We start from the raw sequence: 21,300 nt of genomic DNA, 5'->3' as shown, positions 1-21,300 counted from the left end.
AGCATATAAACAAACGAGATACTAATTAACAGATTGTGCTCACATGAACTATAACTGCAGGGTGACTGCCATACTGTTGCCTTTGGTCACCTGCCGTCTCCCCTTTACCCACTTTCTTATTGCTCTCAGCAGAATCATTCAATGGAATTTTCATCATTCTCCCACAGTCCTTTGCAGTTAGCCACCTGATGGCTCCATCATAATTTTATATTTTATTAAAAATATACTGTGTGTATTTTATATTAGATATTTTTATTCAACATAACATTCTTTTGGTATAATCACATTATCTTTCTAATCACATTATATTTCAATGATTTTACTTGTATAGCATGAATTATTATTTTAATATACCAGTATTAAGAAAAATGCTTCTGATGGTTGATATGACTCTAGTTTTATGTTTCTAACTTTTGCTGTTATGAGATAGTACTGTGGACATTCTCGTATACCTCCTGGCACTGAAGTAGAAGTCCTTATTTTTCACATATGTCACAACTGTATAGAAAATAACACCACTCTGAAGTAAACAATTACCGCCTAAAAATTGTAGTTACATAATGATTATTCATAATTTGGAATTACTCTGAAGTTAGAATTTAACTGACCATGTAAGTTGGCATAGTTTCCATGTGTTTCTGATTGCCTTCACAGACAATATATACATAACAAGAACTGAACAGTGCATCACAACAACTTGTTTCTAGACTGAATGTGTGAGGCTCAGTGACTTTCACACCTTTATCTGCTTCTTTTCTAGTGTCTACATCATAAGAGGTATTTAATAAATATACTTGAGAGAGCAGTTTTTAGGTACATCACAAATGTTGAGTGATGACCACACAAGCAGTGTTTATAAGGTGATATCTATCCTGTATTGATTTACTGGATTTACAATGAATGTTCTATATCTATATCCTCTTCACATTGCTCCTTCAGAAGATGAGCTAATGAAAACTGGACTCTGCATGAACTTACCTACTTCATTACAGCATTGGAAACAGTATGAATGTAGTGACTTTCTCCCCTGACAATCTGAGAATACAAGCGCAATGCAACAATTATTTAACAGAAATCAAAACTGAGAATTTTATACATGTGCAAATATTCTCTTATTCTATTGTGTTGTGTAGTCTTCTCCAGAATTGAGACATTCCATCCTTCAGGGAAGCTCTTTATGACAGGAATTAAACCACTTGAAATAGCTTCAGGAAGTCCCTGAACCTGAGCAGATTCATTAAGCCCCTGTCTCCTCAAGAATATATAAGCTGTGAAGACTGCTAAGGGGCATTCTCAGACAAGCCTATTAGCCTGGGAGAAGCCCAATCCAACTGAGCTGTCTGGAAGAAGCTCAGACCAACTGAGCTACCTGGAAAGGACATGCTAACTTGCTGAGTTGTCTTTAGTCTGTGCAGTGTGCTCCATGTTTCTAGTTTTTTGAGCTATCTCCAATGCTGGGTGGGCCTTGGTAAAGGGCTCTAGCAGGACCCAAATTGGCCTGGCCCTTCCCTCTTCCCTCCCACTTGTAAACCATAGATTACAGCCCTAAAGTTAGTCACCAAGGTCTATTTCCTTATTTGGATACTTTCTTAGGCCAGACTCATTCCTGAGACTGACTGGCAAGGTCCAGCTATCAAAGTATCGAAGTCCAGCAGTCAGAAGCCCACTTTGGCTCACCTAATTAACATGCCCCATCAAAACATACCACTATACCCTAATCTATTCGAACACAAGCCTCTCCTTTTTTCCTTTTAAAAACCACACCTACAAGGTCATTTGCCGCTGTTTTCTGCCTGAGTTCTGAGTTCTAAATCAGCCACCTTATTTTTCTTTCCTGATAAAGACTCTTTCTGTGAATATAGGTATTTGGGTGTGGCTTGTGCCTAATCCGGTGTCCAGGAGGGAGCATTCCCCTGTGTGTGAGTCCCTTCACTTGGTGTTGCAGCTGCCTTTGAGCCATTTCCATCCCTCTCACCCATATTCCTGTAAGCAACCCCAAGAAAACGCATTGGTTCACCAAGATGGATATTGGTGGCATCTGTACTTTGATCTATCATGGGATCCCTCGCCAGGGTGAATAGATGTTTGTTCACAACCCTCCAAGAACAGTATCACACTACAAATGGCTTGTGCCACTTTTTTTCACCAAGATTTTCTACTTAATCATCTCCCCCTCTTCTTGGCAATACTTCTAGACTCTACTAAATACAGCTTAACCTATGAGATAGCATTTCTTTGAAGCCTCTCAGATCTTCTTTGATCTTCTTAGATAAAATAACATTTTGAAAAGTTCTCATGTGGGATTATTATGAACCATCTCCAGAATTACTTAGCCATGAATCTGCTTTCCTGGTGCTCAGCCCATCTCCATCTGGATCACTCTGAAGTTTTGACTCTGATTGACCTGCTGAGTCAGCCTTCCTGAGATCAGGAACCAGAAATCTGTGAATCCAATATGTTCCTCTGGTTGTTCTCAAAGCCTTCAAATTCTGAGAACTTATTTACATCTCAATACGAGTAATAAACCCTGTGGGTGGCACAGGGCAACACATTCTTGAGGAATTTGAGAACAAACATATTTTGTAGATTTGGAATACTTAAAATATGTGGATTTAACCATAGATTTAAGCATAAACTTTGAAACAAATGTATGATAATCTTTATTAGCATGTCACAGTTTGACAGATCATTTTCTCTCCCTGCAGAATGCCCCCTTTTTAAACTTTCTTGTTCTTACCAGCCTTCCATTGGCACTTTTCTTGGTATCTGATCTCACTTTTTATTTAACCAGAACATTTAGGATCCCAAGAAAGCAGAGTCATCTTATCCTTTGCCCTGTGACTTTTGTTAGCAGCTTACTCCGCTCCTCTTCTAGCCCTCCTCAGAAGGGAAACAAACTCTCCACTTGAGTCAATCCCCACTCAGTGCTTCTGATTGCCATCACTACTGAGGTTAAAGTCTATCAATCTTCCCTTCCTCTTTGTTTTTCCTGCCCACAGAGACATCTTTGTGTCTTTGTTATACTTCTTACTTCAGAAAATGGAAAGAAAACAAAACACCTGTCTGCTATGCCCATCCTGGTCTGCTTAGCTTATTCCTGTACATTTTTCTTAGCTGTCTGTTATTTAAGAAAAGAGGTTCCACAGGTTCTGGCCACATCCACCTTGCTGTCCACTCAAATCCAACCTGAATTCTTCTGCCCTTTCTAACACACTAAAGACCTGATCCAACTTCTAACTAGCCTTGCAAACCAGCAACCACCTTCTGGGCCCAAGCTCAATTGGGTTCCTGGCAGTTGCTGTTTCATTTGTGCTTTGATGACATTGCTGGGTGTCCTTTACCTCCTCCTTGTTTTCCAGCATGTGTTCCCCAGTTTTGCTCTTCTGGATCTTCTCTTGTAATGTCTGTACTACCTTCCCAGTTTCCCTTGCAAATATTAGTGCTGTCTGGGCTTCAGACTTTCACTCCTCCTGTATTCAGTATAATTTTTGAGTTCTTACTGTGTGTTAGTGTGAAGAGTTTGGATGTGTTGGCACCTGGCTGTAATCCTAGAACTTGAGAAGATTACAAGTTTGAGTTAAGCCTCAGCTACCTACCATGACTCTGACTTTTAAACTGAAATCAGAAGTAAGCGAGAGTTTACATTTTGCTCTGAGTAATGTGAGAATCTGTTAAGGGAAGTTAAGATAGAGTAAAGTGATTTGAATTCATTTTCAAAGGCTTACTCTTGGGTGTTGGATAGATGGTAAGCTAGAAGACATTAGCTGTGAAAACAGATGCGCACCTACAAGCTTGTGAGAAGTCCACATGGGAGGGGATGAATGACTTTGATCCTTGAGGAGAATTATGAGGTTGCCTTGAGAGGCATGCGTCATAGGTTTTCAGGTTGGAGTTCATGGCTCCTGAGTACATTTCACTTCCTGAGAAACTGAGTCACTTCCTCAGGCAGTGAAGCATTCAGGTCACTTTGTGTTTCTCCGTATGATCTCTAGAAGTCAGTGAGGCATATAGAAGATTGAGAGAGGGCAATTGGTCTTAGACATTAATCTTGTGTATCCTGCACTGCTCTGCAAACATCACTGTATCCTGGCAACCACAACTGTATTGACCCTGATAATTGCCACTATGTTCTGTTCCTAATAAGGATATAAAAAGTCTGATTGCTTTCAATAAACTTGTCACAGCCTCAGTGGCCTCTTGCTGTGGCCCCTCCAACCTATGCCTGGTTTAATTCCTTGAGCGGCCATATCAAGTTATCAGGTAAACTTAGCTGGGTAAATAAGTGTGGGTGCTGACAGATCCTGGTACTGGTTGGAATCAAGGTGGTGAGAAAAGGTTATAGTGAGGTGTACTGTACGTGTCTAGCTGCCCTACATACCAAAGGCTCCTTGACAGTTAGGTCTCACTTGGTCTGCAATAGCTACAGAAGACATACTTGTTCAAAACATTAGTGGAGAAATGACTTTAATAGTTGAGACTATGAAGTTTTCCTCATAGAATTAAAAATTACTGAAATCTGGAGATTTGTTAAAATGACTGACGCTCAGGGTCATGGTGGTAGAATCAATAACAAAAACATAAATAAAAAATTAAAAAGGCACACAGGGTGTCTAGCATTCAGCCTTGTTTCCCACAGGCACATGCACCAGACGTCCTAACCTCCCAACAACCCCCATCTTCTGCTTGAAGAAGGGAAGAGACAAAACAACACAATCCACAGGAAATTTCCAATGACATTAAAGAATGTTGTGAAAGTGGCTATACAGCTGGTGAGATGAATGGAAAATAAACACAGTAGTTTAATATAAACTGTCACTTGCATCTACAGAAGAAAAACATTGTACAGGTGTTCACCAAAAATGCTGTGGCCTATTGGGATGCACATGGGCTTCTGGGAGAAAGATCTTTACTGGTTCATCTCTGCTTCCAGACATGGCCTGCTGCCAGCTGCATGTCAAGTGGGCATTCGTTACGTGGATGTGGAAAGGAGTAATCCCTACAGCTTTCTTAGAGGCGGGCCAAAGTATGAGGAGTATTGCATTTCCCTAACCTCTGGATTCTGGCCCAGAGGTGAGAGGGACACTAGACACTCTTTCAGGACAAACCTATTAAGAAGCTGATAAAATGAAAAGACCACAGCTGCAGACAGTAGTAGGGAGAAAACAACTCTTGGCTCCTCCATGGACACTGAAGGACTTCTTAGTAGGGCCAAAGGGGCATGTTTCTGAATTTTGTGCCTGGTGTTTGGCTAAGTAGTATTAACTGTGGCTTTAGAATTGAATGTAGCAAAGGGCAGAGGGTTGAGAATAGTTGAAGCTTTCATCTGCTTCCTATCAAGATCCTATCCATCCTCAGAACTTAAGTTTCTTTTCCCTTTTTTGTCCCGTCTTTCTCCCATTGAATTAACCCATTTCAATTCTTCTTTTAAAGTTATTTTTAAGTCAGTAAACAAAATAATGTGTTTCATTATGACACTTTTATATGTGAAGATCATTTTCCTTTGCTCATATCAGCCCTCCACACTACCCTTTTCTATACTTCTTACCCCCTTCACAAATACTTTTTTTATCCTCAAATGGCCCCCTTCTATCTGCATGTCAAATATACGCTTATATATTTACATTAACATTCCACATATGACAAAAAAACATACAATATTCTATCATCTTTCTTCCCCTCACTATCATCCGTTTTTCATCCGTTCCCTTCCCTTTAGTCACCTTTCTGCTTATATAGCGCCTTTCTACTTTGATTCACTTCTTCTGGAATATTTATTGAATATCCATTTTTGTGTGTCAGGTACTGCACAGGGGGCCCAGGGGGACTCCCTGCCACCTCTACTCCCATTCAGCATGCATTGTGTGCCAGCAAGGCTAAGAATTATAAGGGTCAGCAAGTGATGATTCCAGAGCTGCTAGAGTAAAGACTCATTTCCATGGTATGGGCAGAGAAGACATCTCTGAGGAGGTGACACTTCCTTTCATTTTGTTTCACTTTCTACTTCTTTTCATAGGACTGTCACGTGGCTTAAACTAGCTGAGTCTAATGCTGTGTGCCCTGTGGTTGTACTTTATAGCCATTCTCTTCTCATTCTACTTTGTGAAGCTAGGAAGTAGATTTAAGAGCAAAGCAAAAATGCCAGAGTCCCTGTACACACACACACACACACACACACACACACACACACACACACACGCACGCACGCACATATACACACTGATAGTGAAATTTATACAAATACGTTAACTGTAATGATATTTACAAATAATTTGCATTGCCTGAGACATGACTCAGTCTTAGCTAGTGTTGTTGTAATTAACAGCGCTATCACTAGGTCATAACATTTGCAAGATATTGATAGATCTTATATTCTTTAAATATCGCCATTCAGACATATTCTTCCTGCCTGGTAAAATGGCTGAAATTTCATAACATCCGATGTTGAAGAGAGATACAGGTTCAGGAGGAGTGTTTGGAATAGGGGTCATAGTGTAGTCAGCTATAGCCTAACAGGTTAAATGTATGTCTACTCTAGGCTTCTTAATGGAAGAACAGTGAGACTTTCAGCATTATAAATGGAAATTGGTAATAAGAAAGCAAGAGTATGTAGACCACTGGTCAACCAAACACATAAAGGCAAAATAACCTTTCTGCTGTCCTCTCATACTGGGATTGAAGCAATATAGCCTTTTTTCCCTTTCAAACAAAATAAGAAAGTGGTTTTTTTCTTTAGAACTAATGGTAAGGTAATTTGACGAAAAAAATAATGAACTCAGATCTTTCTAGTAATTTCAACATTTTGAAGCCTGAAAGTAGGCCTAAAATCAAAGTTGATTCTGATAAATTTTATCCAACTGACAGAAAGAACAAGTGAAAATCCTCACCATCTTACCTCATGGCCACAGGAGGAGTGTGACAAAAACTGCTGCACACAGGGAAGACCACTGGGTGCTGGAACATGGTGCCTAGCTTATGCTTCCCTCTTTGTAGTTTTAAAAATATGTTGGGTTTGGTTGGCCTAATGAGGAATGCAATGAAAACCTCATTTCCCTGAATTATTACTTAATCTAAGTAGAGTTTTAGACATAAGATTCTATTAACAGACAAGAATTATAATTCAGTTATGAATGTATTTATATCATATATAAACAAATTTTTTAGCTTCTCCAGTAATCATATTCAGGAAGACTGAGAAAACATAACTGTCTGCAACTCAGCTTTATTACTACACTCTTGACCCTGATTTGTGGAGAAATTAGTACTTGTAATTTACTTCTCCCCATTATGCTTGAAAACAGGAACATTTCCTAGCATGAGGTAGACAGAAGGAAAATGATTCTGTAACCAGTGCTCCCACTTGAATTCATACCAAGCTTCAATTTGCATCCAGTGTTTAATGTCATATCTATTCCTATTTTTCAAAATATGTTTCCTGTATGACCCATCTGTGTATTCTTGTATGCATACATGTTCCATTTTCATGTTTTAAAAACATACTTGCAGTGATACTCACATACCTGTGTATTCACGAAAGCATACATGTGTGCTGAGTGAAGGTAAATATCCCAGATGTGTCAAGTGTATACAAAAACAGGTAGAATATCTTTTTGTTTCATTCACTCTGGCTTCTGAGCAATTGGCCCTTTTATTTTGCATTTGTCAAAGAACACTTTAGTTAGGATCAGAGAATGGATATGTTGTAGATGAATGAAGTAAATTAGTCATTACTGAGGTATCAGCAGCTTGGATTGTGTGGCTCTCTTCAGTGCTGATGACCCCACAGCCCATGACACTGGAGAGGAGACATATGTTAAGTCCCCTAAACCAAGTCTGTAAGTTTAATTAGTAGAAATTCATTAATTAATACTTAATTATTTTCCTATTCTTGTTTAAACAGACAACACCTAGAGGTTTCTTTCTACATGCCTGAGTGGTCTTATTTCCTAAGCACTCACATGACTTAGCACAAGTGGTTTGTGGGATCTTTATTCCTGAAGCCAATGCTGTCAGATATTTCCTCAAAAAGAAACTGAGAATAGCAACAGTAGTAATCCTTCATCTTAAATTACTTCAACTGAGTTACATTTCAATCTAGATAATGTCAATTCCAGTTATGTAAGTTATATAAAGTATCAGGCAGATTGAGAATCAGTTTGTTTCTCTTGCCACAAGACAGTTGCACACTGCAGCTTAACCCTTGCAACTGCTCTTCAGTCCCCACTTAGTGAGATAAGCATCCGTGCCTCACTCTAGACTAAACTGGACTGACATGCGGCAACTTTCTTCAAATTGATCTTAAGGGTCAAATGCCACCAAGTGACACCCACTAATCAAACCCAGGGATCATTTGTAGGGCTTTGCTCTTCACCAATACCTCCATCTTCCCTCCTTCAGGAGAGAAACCACTTTTTTAGAATTAACTGTTATTAAAAGGTGCTAAGCACAAAACATGAACCAAGGTGACAACAGCATAGAGCATTAAACGTTATCTTTGGGGACCAGCCTTGGGCACATTCAGAGTGCAGTGAGAGATGCATGCAGAAGAGTCAAGTGGTCAAGTGGTGATGAATGGTCAGTGACAATGTCAGAGGAGTGTTTCTAACTTCAGAAGCATCAGTACGCAGACTTTCAGGATGTTTGCAGATTTCCAGGAAAACAGACAAAATTAGACCACTCAGGTCAAAGAAGCATCTACAATCTGACTCACTTGCTGTCTAACCCAAATAAAAGGTCAGAACGAAGTGTGGCTTCTATAGAGCCAAATACGGCAACAGGAAACGGAAGTGAATTCTCAATGTTAAAACAGCAGAGTGAGAGGTAATTAGAGCTCCAGTTTTAAGAAAAAATGCTGTTGACTTAGCCATTTGGAAAAGTTATCAAAAACTGGAGTCCAGAGAAGCTGTGGTGTTCAATACAGAGACTGTGTGGTCAGCAGTGTGTCCTACACAGACTCCTTTGTCACTGTTCGCTTTCATTTGTTCATCTGAAAAATAAAGTCACAAATCGTGTCTACTCTTTGATGTCACTTTTGGTGACTACTCAGAAGACATTAAGAGTAAGGATGATAGTAATGGGATGGCATAATGTTTAGAATACATAGAAAGTTCGTACAAAGAATAATAATAATAAAAAACCCTCAAGAGAGTCAAACAGGCACTGGAAACAGTTTTAATCTCTCACTAGGAAAGCAAAACGAACAGAAATGGATATCGAGTGTTGCAGTGCAGACCAGGAGTATGCAAACTGTTTAAGAACATTTCTGGAGGAGATTTAACAATTTAAATAAAATAATTCTGCATACTAGAAAAACACTTCCACATATGCTCAAGATACTATTCATTTGGGGATTATTGGGAAAATTGAAAATTGCTAAGCAAGCACCTGATAAATATATTTTGGAACAATCATGTAAAATTAATGTGCAGCAGTTAAAAGAATGAGGAAGATCTATATTTGGAGATTGGAAAATATCCTCAGGAAATATTAGCTTAAATAAAAATGTTATCCAATACTAAGTGGTAACTCTGAAACTATAATGTACACATACAACAAAAACAGACTCAGCAGGTTATATTAATATCTATATATGTACATATATATACATATCTATATCTATATCTAGCATATATGTACAAACATATATGCATGTCATGGTAATAATATAAAAGGAAACTATCAATTTGAGGGTTGGGGGCATGGGAGAGGTTAGAAGGAGGAAAAGGTAGAGGAATCTGATAAAATTCTATTTTAATTAAAAATAATTATTTTAAAGAGTACAAAAATGCCACTGACTGAACAGTATGGCTCCAGTTTTTCTTACAAAATAAAACTATGTTTTAAAGTATACACCCATATGTCTATAATGCATAGAAAGTGACCCAAGAAGACACAAAACAGAGTGTCAATAGCAGCATTTAACAAAGTGGGAATTATGAAAGTAACAGGGAGATGTGAATTATATCTATACTTTTCAATGTTTTTAAGCATGATTGGTCAAGTAAACAAACATGTTTAAAAAGTGGAAATTGAAACAATAGTAAGATCAAATTTCATTCTGATTTAGGAACTGTTTGGAACTAGAAGACAAGGTGGAGATCTGAGATAGAGATGCATAGGAGGTAGCCTTCATCTTCCCAGGCTACTCTAATGTCAAGTTACTATGTTAAGCATAATATCACACACAATGCCACTTATGCAGCTTGATAAGGTATTTGGCCTATGTGATCTATAAAATAAGATGAAAGAGACATTTCTTAGAGAGGAACTGCAAATTAGTGACTTGGTTGACCTAGAATTCTAAAACTATTAGAAGCAACATGCTGGAAGATAATAGGTAGAGGAGAATCAAATGTGTTGAAAGCACAAGAATCAAACAGGAAGAGTGGTCACAATGGAGGCCTTGTTAGGATTGCTGATGCTGGTTCAGATTTGCTTCACTTCAGTAGAGATTTGTGTATTCCAGGTAATGGGGAAGATACTGTATCATAATTTTTTAGTCTCCTAGATCAAGTTGTTTTTCTCTTTGAAAGGGCCCTGTGAAATCTGTCAAGGAGATTACTTTTGCAATCTAATCCAACAGCCAGGGGACCTTTTCACTGACTTGCTGGCCCGTGTCAATGAGGCAGTAGGGCACAGAGTAGATGCTGGCCTCACTGGAGATATGTTGATTAAACAGTTGACTTGGGAGGGGCTCAATGCCCAAATCAATAATGTGATTGCAACCATGAAAAAATGAGGCCATACATAGATGGGTTTGGGCCACCAGAGACCTCAACCCCAGCACCGGTCCCACCACTGCTCTTACCGCCTCCCTGGATCCTCTCCTCACTGATAGGCAGTGTGCTAATGACTCCCAAGGGCCCCCAGGTAGATAGAACCTACTGGGGATATGGCAAACCAGGCCATTTGCAGCATGACTGCACCTAGGCAAAACCTAGGACCTGGTGCCCCAGAAGCAATAAGGGATTTCATTGGGCAAAGGATTGCAGGTCACAACCTACTGCAATACCAGCCCCTTTAAACTCCAGGTGGGGCAAGCCCCACCAGTAGGAAGAGGCTCTAGTGATCTAAAAATCTATTGGACAATGCCCATTTTTCTATACTCCCCAATGCTAACCATCTATCTTGATGGACAAGCTGTCAAAGATTTGGTTGACAGGGGTGTAGATGCCACAATTTTAACAGACACTGAGGTGCTTCACTTCCCTCATTGGAAGTTTAAACCCAGCCTCCCCATCAGTGTTGTGGGAGGCCAACAAGATTCTAAGATGACCATCTATCCAGTCCATTGGAAGGATCTTGATGGCAATCAAGGAGTCATTCACCCTGTCATCTCCACTGTACCTAGGAACCTGTGGGGCAGAGATATTTTAGAGGATATGGGTATTGTCCTAACTACAGATGACAGGCAATTTTTTGATGACATTGAGGTCCATGAAAACGTGTGTCTTGCAGTCCACAACCCTGCATGAGATCCACAACCCCAATTCTAAAGGCTGTTGTCCCAATATGATCCCAATATGTCCCAATATGATGTCCCACATTGAGCCCCCAGCCCCATTCCATTTATGTGGCTCTCAGATCAAGAAGTATGGATGGAACAGTGGCCTATAATTGAACCCAAGTTGTTAACCCTAAAGGAAACATTTGCACAAGAGCTAAAGATTGGGTACATAGAATTGTCCACAAGTAAACATAATATCCCCATATTTGTTATTCCCAAGAAATTGGGACACTACTGCCTCCTGCAGGATCTTCATGTAGTTAATGGTTTAATGGGAAAAAATGGGGTCTACACAGCCAGGCCTCCCCGACCCTCATACTATTTCTCCATCTTATTATATATTAGTTTTAGATATTAAGGATAGCTTTTTTCAAATTCTTCTGGAGCCACAGAATCAAGATTGTTTGCCTTTAGTGTGTGGGAACCTAATATGAAATCAGATAAGGGGAGAGGTTATAGCCTTTGACTCATTAGTTTTTGAAAGGTTTGACATAATATGAAAAGGCTGTTTGATCCCTCCTGGATTCTCACTTATGTTTTGATTGGCAGGGTGGGGCTTTTAATTTGTCTCCTTTTTAAGTGTCTCCTACAGCACATGCAGCAACAACAGGTGGCCACTAAGGCAACTCTGCAAGTGTTAATTGCTCTTAGACATACAACTCATAGCCCTCCACAGGAGGTTATGCATGCCTGGCTTTCTGAAATTCAAAAGGCCACTACTGCCTGACCCTCCCCACTTAGGGTGACTCCCCAGAGATGGATATCCTTTGAGGGCTGATAGTCAATGATGGGTAAGAGCTTGTTTGGCAAACCAACCTAAGACAGGCACGGTCCAGTTGCTAAGCCCTCCTGAGTTGGAGTCAAGGAGGCCTGAGCAAAGAACTCCAACTCCCACTGAGCATGCACATAATAAAAGGATGAATATGTAGTAGGACAAGTCCATAGGGTTGAGGAAATTGGCTCAAACCAGTTGCCAAGGCATATACATAATGTATTTTCTTATGAGCCGACCTGAAGTCTGCCTGAGGGCCTATCAACAGGTGCTGTCAGAGTTCCTGAATGCTGTCAGAGTTCCTGATCATGCCCAGCCAATGAGGAATGACCACACAATGCCATCAGATTGGGACACAGCCTGTGTGCCGGGAGGAGAGTATATAAGGCCTTCCCCATTATTGAATAAACAAGTCTGCTGTTTGCCTTCAACTGACTCCTGGTGTCTGTGTCATTGATACCACACCTTCTCACTCCCTCCCCCGAGGGAGTCATTAGGACCAAGCAACAATTCATTAAGGAAATAACATTCAAATGACATTTAGAAGAAAATATTGACAGAGTCGAGGTGGAGTCCTGAACAAATACTAGCTGTGACATTGTTACCTGTATCTCTGGGTCAATGGTGGATTTCTCCTTTCTTTGTTAATTGTGATTCTTACCAGTACATCTGAACATATCTGCATGTGGGCCATATGTGACACAAAATGCATAATACTTATGATTAGTCATGCTTTCCTTACACATATTCAAAATAATCCTTTCATAGAATGACCATTTAATGGGGGATATTTGGTCTCCAAATGATATAAATAAATGTGGGTTTTAATTGGGTTGAATAGTTTCCAAGGTAATTATGATGGAGCGAAGTCACAGACGTGTTTATTTATTTATTTATGGAAAGCACATTGGTGATTCAAAGCAACCCTTTCAAAAATTATATTGCCTTTTGTTTCCCTTAAAAGTTCTAAGAAGATAAATTCTTCAAAAACCAAGGCTTGACTATTTTAAGTGAAATAAATTTAAATGACTTTTCCTTGTTTCTAGAAATTTGAAATTCACAGTTTATGCCAAAATGATTTTCACTTGGCTGTTGACTTGGTAAATATTTAGAGCACAAATGGAATATATGGGCACAAAGACTTCTTAACAGCCCCTGCCCACTGCCACTCTTGAGTTCTCTGCATCATCTGCCTTCTAGAGCATAACAAATTGACATGTAGGTGATGACCTAATATGCATTAGAAGACCAAGATTCCATGGACTCTTCCCAAATTTACTACAAACAAGCAAGCATAAGAGTAAAAGAAGAGAAGGAGATGTCCCTTAGAGTTACTTACTATGCAAGATGAATATTTGGAACCTCCAGTTCTATTCATACATTTATTTGGGAAGAAAATGTTAATCTTTTATGCATTTTGCCATGCTGCATGGGACAATGGGATAAAATAAAATCAAAATTCAGCTTTCACCCTCTACCATAAGGTTTCTCTTTTAGAGGCTACAACTTTGCTTACAAACACCATCTCCCAGAACTGCTTGTGTTTTAATTTTTTTCCATTTGCATTGTTCATTCTAAAATTGAGAGCACCATTCTGAAAACCTTAGCCGGTCTGGCCCTCTGAGATGCATAGCAGATGCCAAGATAGAATTAAAAAAAAAAAATGTAAGAGATATTTTCAGGGGAGTATCCCAAGAAGGAGGAGGAGGAGGAGGAAGAGGAGGAGGAGGAGGAGAAAAGGATTCGGGGAAAGCCTTCAAATAGCAAAGCGGGGCTGACCTGAGGAGGAAGAGATGAGGAAGGGGGACTAGGTAATCAGTACAGTTCTAAGGGGGGTCTCATCCTGACCTAGGTGTGGCCTGGAACAAAGTCCACCCAGCTCTGCCATCTGATGCCTGGTCACTGCAGCAGATGATGTGGCCACTGGAGCTGGAGGCCAACTGTTTTTTTCTATCAAAGTAGGGTACCTGAATTTCCAGCTTCTAGCTGTCCATTAGGAAAGACCTCATGTCTTATAATAGTCATAATAGTATCTCCATGGTCAATATGGTACAACTTTCAGAGTACCATGCTGTATTTTATATGGTTTTGTTATCCTCATTTCATAAATGAAGAGACTCAGAGAGCTTAAGTAATAGTTTATCAAGGCTGCCATTGCCATCTCTAGACTAGGGCTGCTTCATACTAACACACACAGATGTAGTTTCATGTACTTTATCCTGATTTTTCAGAAATATAATATGCCAACACAAAAGTAAGTTGCCGGCATGCTTCAGTAAATAACAACTAGATACAAAGCCTTGTTCACATGAAAAAAGTTCCCAGATGCCTTTTTCCACAGCTTCACCTTTTACTCAGAAGGAAATCATTAACCTTTTATTTTAAACTGTTTTTGTAGGTCTTTATGGCCCAGTCACTTATACATGCAACTCTAAGCAATATCAACCAGTTTTGCTTATCTAAAAAGCATATATGGGAAAATTCCAATTTGTACAGATGTACATTTTGTTTGCTTTCCTTATCAAGATATTTGTGAAGTTGATCCACGTGAGAACATGGGATAGTCTAGTCTACTCAATGGATGTACAATGATTTCTCTTTAGACTCTTTTTTTTAAAAAAATATTTTTACCAATTCTTTTATGATTTTATGCAATATACTTTGATTATACTCACCCCTCCTCTGTTTCAACCCCTCCAAGATCCAGGTCCATCTCCCTACTTACCAGCCTTCATCTACTTTCATGTTATGTCTCTCTCTCCCTTTTTCCTTTTAAACTAATTGAGTTCAATTTGTGTGCATGAGTCCAATTCTCTTGTGTGTAGTGCCTACCCTGGAATATGGTCAATATACCATTAAAGAAAATAGACTCCTTCTTTCCCAGGAGCTATCAAGTATCCTCAGTGAGGAATGGGATTTTGTTCCTATTTTTTCCACTCCATGCTGGGATTTTTGTGTTGCTTATGCTTATTCAGGTTTTGGTAGGCTGTTGCAATAGCTGTACATTTCTGTGCAACTGCCAGAAAACATTGTGTTGTGTCACAGAAGAACAGACAATGGAGAACCAAAATTATAATTGGTTCCAGAAAACATTGTTTCCTTATTGTCATCCACCATCTCTGTCTCATTATTGTTTTAGACATTTATCGATAACTCTCTTTTGTAATTGAAATATCTGATCCATTCTCATTCTTAAAAATATTTTTATTATATGTGATTCTTGGTTGGTAATTATTCTATTTCTTTATGTAGAAATGATTATGCTTTTTTATATATAAAATTCTGCTTGTCGTACTTAAAAACCTCTGTAGCTGGGAGTTTTCTTTCTGGGTCCCGCCAAGCCCTGGCAGTCCGACAGCCCACTTATAAAATAAGCATATGGATGCTTATATTATTTAAACTGTTTGGCCTAATGGCTCAGACTTCTTGTTAGCTGTTCTTATATCTTAAATTAACCCATTTCTATAAATCTATACCTTGCCACATGGCTCGTGGCTTACCAGCATCTTCACATGCTGCTTGTCATGGCGGCGGCTGACAGTGTCTTTCCGCCTCAGACTTCTGCTTCCCCCAATTCTCTTCTCTTTGTCCCACCTATATTTCCTGCCTGGCTACTGGTCAATCAGTGTTTTATTTATTACCCAATCAGAGCAACACATGTAACATACAGAACATCCCACAGCAAACCTCAACTTTTTTCCTGTGTCAAACTTTTTATCACATATTTACCTTTGTTCTGCAGCTGCTTTCAGAGAGCTGCATTTCCCCCAGTTCCCAAGTAGCATCATCTAAGTGTCATTTCATTTACTGTGTTCATTTTCTCTGAGTTCTGGTGATTATCAGCTACAGTCTCTTTAATTTTGCCTGTCTTCCACACTCTTCTGACTCTATCCTCTTGTATAATTTACATTAAAACTACATTAGTTCTTTTTTCCCCCCAATCCCTCTTTATTCTCTTCCACGTCTCCTCACCTTTTCTCTGTGCAAGCATTCTGGCTAATTTTATGACCTAACTTCATAAAACCTTCTTCAATTGTACCTAATTTCTTAGTGCTAATGAAATTTTATACTCACCTCTATTTTTTGTTTCTTTTATACTACTTTTTAAATTTGTTAATTATGTTTTTATGACTTTTTGTTTTCACAAATTGATTATGTTTCCGATAAACTTAAGGAAAGTAAACAGTTTTTTAAAATAAAAACATTGTTTGTTCTTGTTCAAATACTCTCAATATTTAAATATTTTTAGATTTCTTTTTATAATTTTGGTTCTCTATTGGCTGTTTTTCATGGTGCCTTGCTTTTGCATTCTTTCTTTTTTTTTTCTAGAGTTGCACAGAATATAATTTATTGAGTGTGTGCCTGGGAGGCAACTGACTGCCCACAATTTGGGTCAGAAAAGGCATATATACTGATTAAGATAAATTCATCCCACTGGGATTTAGTTAACTTCTCTGAATATCAGAGTAAAGTACATTTTTAGAGCAGGAGTCTCATTGTAAAGCTCCAGGTATCTCTGATAAATATCTATTTGTGAATTTCAGGAGAAGATATGGGAAAATCTGACTACTATTATTCTGGAGCACTTGATGACAATTTAGAATCAAGACATCTACAGTCAAGTTAACCTGAATCTGCACATTCCTCCCCTCACAACTGGCTCCTAACAATCTCACATGCCCCTTCTTCTGAAATGTTCCCTGAGCTCAAGAAGAGTTTTAGACAGCAATCAGGAAGCAATTGTCCAACTTGCACACAGAATCTATAGCAACAGCAAGGCAAGTATAGTAAAACAAAGTAATTATGCAATGACACAGTAACAACCAGTGTTTTAAGACACTTTTTGAGATTATAACATAATTATACCATTTTCTCCTCCTGGTTCCTCTGTCTAAATTCTCCCCTCTGCTGTTCTCATTTACATTCATGACCTTTTCCCTTAATTTTTGTTATATATATATATATATATTGCATTGCTAAATGCACAAATATAGACTGCTTACTATGTATAATATTACTTGTATGTGTATATTTTCAGGGCTGACCATTTGGCATTGGATAACTAATTGGTGTGTTCTTTCCTGGGGGAGACTATTTCTATTGATCTCAGTATTCCTTAATTGCCCATAGTTCTTTGTCTAGAGTTGAGACATCATGAGCTTTCTCCCTTCCACATTAGGATGGCCTTAGTATTGTCCTTATTTAGGCATACATATTGGTGAGACTTCACGGGTGTAGCCTCTGACATTTCTCACAGCAAACTTCCAATTCCTCTGTCTCTTACAATCTTTTTACCCTATCTTCCCCAGTGTTTCTGAGCCTAAAGTATAGGAATTGTGTTGTGCGTGTGTCGGTTGGGACTAGACTCCATAACTCTGCATTTTGATCTTTGTGGATTTCTACATTGGTTTCCATCCATTGCAGAGAGAATCTTCCTTGATGACAGGTGAGAGCTACACCTATCTCTGAGTATAAGTACAAATATTTAGAACATAGTTAGGTATTGTGCTGGGTTAGTGAAGTTGTGGCAATAAGCTTTTTCATTGTTGTGGATTACTTGGTGCACTTGCAAATTACTTGTTTCGGTTAATTCTTTGAGTGTATAGAATAAGATATCTTGTATCAGGATTAGGCTATGGTGACCACAGCTTCTTGAAGATTGTTTTTGTGTCTTAATTTACGCAAGGCCATAATAGCCTCTCTTATAAATCTATGAGGAGTGTGTGTGTGTGTGTGTGTGTGTGTGTGTGTGTGTGTGGTGCTGTGGGAGCTGGTAGAGTACTAATGCTGGTTTATTTTTAGCCTGAGATATAGCTGTCTCCTAATCCTGTAAATCATGCTTGCTGAGCTCAGTAAATGCCCTCAAAGCTGTTCTGTTTGTTTCTCTATTCCCATTACCATTTGGGTTTTGGCTTGGTGATCTCTTACTGTTTGATTAAATAATGTATACCTCAAACATATTTTTTGTTTTATGTATTATTTTGTTTTCAGTTGGAAATTTGTCCCATATGTAGCATACTGCTTACTTGAAACAGAAATCCTCAGGCCTTCGTTCCTGTGATAGAATTCATAATCTGAAGTTGGATGAGTGAAGATGATTGGAACACATCTATGAATATGGAGGAATAATGCCATGCAAAACTACAAAAGAACAAAAACTCACCCACACTGTTTTTAGAGCATTTGACTTGGAGCACAAAGTAACTATTTCCCTTTCTAAAATATACCTCTGCAGCACTAAAACTGGACATCTTTAGTCACTCAGTGAAACTGTCTACCTCTTTAACACCATCTTTAGGAGATTCTCATGAATCTCAAGACACAAGGAATTATGGACACCTACAGGTGATGAAATATAGGATGGTGGGCCACACATTGAACGAGAAGTTAGGAAAGGATGATTTGATTCTCACTCAAAGGTCAAGGTCAAAGCTAAGGTCAGCTATGATTAAACAGATTGCTGACTTTGGATTCATCACCCTACAGAAGCCTGCTGCGCTAGCAGTGTGTCTATGCTGCAACTCTTCAGGTTGGTCAGCTCCTTAGAGTTAAACTTGGACTCTGTTCTGTGAATCACTCAGCAGCTGCCTGTTTATTTCAATTTTCTAGTGCATTCATGCTTTAAAGCTAGAACCATAATATATTAAGGGGACTCTAAATTTTCTCCCAAAGTTTAATTGGATAAATACTAAAATGATGCAAAAATATTAACTCATCTACTTATATCTATTACCTCCTTTTAACTGTTGAAAAGATATGTGATTTTGGTTTGAATATTTGTTTTTACTTTTATGTGTTTGGATGTTCTGCCTGTGTTTATGTTTATACACTATATGTATGACTGAAGCCCACAGAGGCCAGAAGAGGGAGCTGGATCTTCCAGAACTGGAGTTACTGATGGTTGGAAGCTGCCTTGTGGGTGCTGGGGTCTGAACCAGGTCCTTTGTAAGAGCAGCAAGTGCTCTTAACTGCTGAGCCTTCTCTGCATCCCCAAGACATGGAATTTTATGATAAAGTGGGATTTGAATTTCTTGGTTAATTTTGAGACATGGTATCATTTATGCAATTGTCAAGTCTTGAACAGTTTAGAGTATGCCATGAAATAACGTGGTCACCAGCAGACTGGAAAACAGACTGCAGAGAGACTGCAAATGTGCTCCTCCACTTTCATTAAGATTTTAGTAGCAGAGTCTCCTTTACTGCGGCTTTTAAACCAGTGATTTTCCAGGCTGATTTGATTTTCTTATGTGAAATACAAATAAAATAAACTTTAGGAAGAATAAAGCATTCATTTTTTCATTATGACAAATACACTGAAGTTTATGAGACCCCTTATTTTTAAGCTCATGAGAAGTAACAGTTAGGTTGCTGCTTTCTTGATGTGAGATGATAAGTGTTAAGCACCAGCAGTTCCAGATGCTCTATTTCTTAAGGCTTCCCTGGGGCTTCTCACACTGTATGTTTGCTTTAATTCCCTCTGAGGACGTCAACGGATTCTTTCCAGTGCTTCATACTGGAGGATGCTGTCATTGTGAGCTCTACCGAAGCAAAAGCGAATCTATGAACAAGAGGTCATGGAGCCTGCAACTTGCTGACAGATGAGAAACGTGGCTATTTCCTAATACCAGTCTCTGTTGGGATTAACAAAATTGATTTGGGGAGGTAACTCTGAACAGTCTTTTTTTATGTAAAAGAGCCTTAAAGCATGAACACATTAGAAAATTAAAATAATTGGATAATTGCAAAGTGATTCACAAACATAGTTACATTAAACTCTCCAGGAGACTGGAAGGCCTGAAAAGCTGGCTGACTTATTTCTAATGCAGCAGTTTCTATATATTGATTAATGAAAACACATAAGTAATATGTTTAATATTATGCCTTAATTGCTTTCTCTGGGACTCCCAATAGAATAGCCTATAACTTGGTAACTCCTTATTCAAGATCTTACAAATCGCCAGGCAATGGTGGCACACACCTTTAATCTCAGCACTCGGGAGGCAGAGGAAGGTGGATCTTTCTGAGTTTAAGGCCAGCCTAGGCTACAGAGTGAGTTCCAGGAAAGGCGCAAAGCTACACAGAGAAACCCTGTTTCGAAAAACCAAAAAAAAAAAAAAAAAAAAAATCTTACAAATCTGTTAGTGGGCCTCATATCCGATGTTAATCTAAAATGGTTTTTATTAATTGGAAATCATTTTACACAGGGCACATTCAGTAGATGGAATTTTCTCTTTTTATATCCATTGGCCAATTTTAACAGTGGTAGTAGTCATCTGGTAGTAGCTTAGAGAGATGCAGTTAGTCCATATAAGTTCTGGCTACAGCTAGGAAGAACTGAAGAGGTGGTCTTCAGCAGCTCAAGAGCATCTCATGAAAATCATCACAGATTCTATGTGTACTGCATTGGTCCATGTTTAAAAATAAAGCATTTTCTGCCTGTTCTGTTTTACTTTTCTTCATATTTTCTTTCTTCTCCATTCTTTTCCCCCTTTCCTAACAGATACAAACTGGATTCTTCACCCACCATCCTGTGCTCTTTTCCTTGACCCCCAGGTCAGCTCACAGTCACGTTACTGTTACAGGTGGGAAAAGCTTATGAGTACAGATGAGTTCTTTGTAACAGTCTCTCTCCATGAGTGTATCAGGATCTCTACATCACTGCCCACTCGGTTACCGGGGTTACAGCCCACATATTCCATCTCTTCACACTCATAAGTGTTCATCAATAAACTGAAAGCCATTATTATGAAAAGAATTTTTCTTTTGCTTCTTTGTGAAGAGGAACAAATTATTCTAGCATTGAACTTGCTGCCTACTCACTCCCTGTTTCCTGTTGTACCTTCCCCCTCCATCCGCCCTTCTTACTCCTCTGTGATGCTGAACACAACTGACCTCTACTTATGGGACAGGAAAATTCAGGCTAGCAGAATACCATAGACCTGTTTGGGGAAAGACAGAGAAGGACATCTGGTTCCTCTGTGGTTCTCCTGCTTGGATCATCTTCCAGCTCCATATACTCTGTCTG

The sequence above is a fragment of the Peromyscus leucopus genome, chromosome 2, assembly GCF_004664715.2.
Source record: "Peromyscus leucopus breed LL Stock chromosome 2, UCI_PerLeu_2.1, whole genome shotgun sequence".
Taxonomy (NCBI): Eukaryota; Metazoa; Chordata; class Mammalia; order Rodentia; family Cricetidae; genus Peromyscus; species Peromyscus leucopus.
The sequence above is the reverse complement of the archived record's forward strand: the minus strand, read 5'-3'. Positions refer to the sequence as shown.